A 995-nucleotide genomic window follows, 5' to 3' on the forward strand; every position below is an offset into this window, starting at 1 on the left:
TCGCGACGCGACGCCGCGGCTGCCTTCGAGCCCCGCCGCACCGCGCCGCACCGCGCCACAGCGTCCGCGTCTGAGTTGTAGGCCTCTTCTTGCGCCTGCGCACCACTTGTTTACAACTCTACTGACCGTGTACACACATGACCTTTTCCAAGATGGATTCTGATACGTATTTTATTGGATGGTGTGTTCGTGAAAATAGGAAATATATCAGTGGACAACTTGAATGGTTGCTTATCGGTGTGCTCAGGACATAGGATTGATCTTGAAGACAGTTAGAAAGTGTTAGGACGACAGCAGAGACTGCGGAATTGGCGATAAATGTAGTGTGATCCGTTAGCACATTTTTCGACTGGATGAAGTGCTGTGAATGTGTTATTTTCCTCGTGAAACTTTGAAACTTGTGCATTTTTAGTGAAAGTGAAGTGTGCGCCCGTGACAAACATTCGTGTGACGGCAGTGTTGGTGAACGTGATGGAGGAAAGACATACCTCACCGAAGAATGTTTGTTTATTAGGTTATTGCGCAGAATGATCCTGCCCTTGGTTGCGGGGCCTCGCGGGCCTGTTATTCGTTTCGTTGCGCCACAAGATATTTCGGGTCGACCGAAAAAAAGTGCTGACTGAAAAACTATGACGTCGACTGCAAATTTGTGGTGTGATATCAGTGGAAAACGACAGAAGATACTCTGAATCGCTGAATCGCAGCTACGCTACGGCTATTATGTACGGGTATCTGTATGTCAACAGAGTGTAGTCTGCTAAGCGTTTATATAACGTTGGAAATGCGTGAGAGTGCCAAACTTGTAATGTTACACCATTATCTGATGCAAAATTCCATACCTCTTCTATGTTTGTTGTCTGGGATTGCTTTCTGCTATGCTCACGATCAAAACAAGCCTCCATTGCCACCCCGAGCACATGCTGAGATCCAGCGTCTTTTTTGTTCCTATATTGTTTATTTGATCATATTTCCCTCAGATTCTCTTTTACTTTAAT

The 995-nt window shown here is 45.7% G+C and overlaps 2 protein-coding genes across 5 annotated transcripts in view; both read left to right on the forward strand.

The window, feature by feature from the left end:
- Window positions 1–995, forward strand: part of LOC113201682 (uncharacterized) — a 55,174-nt gene that overhangs the window by 49,850 nt on the left and 4,329 nt on the right. The gene's annotated exons all lie outside the window — the stretch shown is intronic.
- Window positions 72–995, forward strand: part of LOC113218444 (serine-rich adhesin for platelets) — a 23,513-nt gene continuing 22,589 nt past the window's right edge. Inside the window, exon 1 of one of the 4 annotated variants that reach the window (XM_026438807.2) lies at window positions 72–722. The gene's annotated coding sequence lies outside the window, so the exon portion shown is untranslated. The remainder of the gene's footprint in view (window positions 723–995) is intronic. The other 3 variants (XM_026438808.2, XM_026438809.2, XM_026438810.2) reach the window with 3 other exon arrangements.

Source organism: Frankliniella occidentalis, unplaced genomic scaffold, assembly GCF_000697945.3.
Source record: "Frankliniella occidentalis isolate FOCC.00 unplaced genomic scaffold, Focc_3.1 Scaffold218, whole genome shotgun sequence".
Classification (NCBI taxonomy): Eukaryota; Metazoa; Arthropoda; class Insecta; order Thysanoptera; family Thripidae; genus Frankliniella; species Frankliniella occidentalis.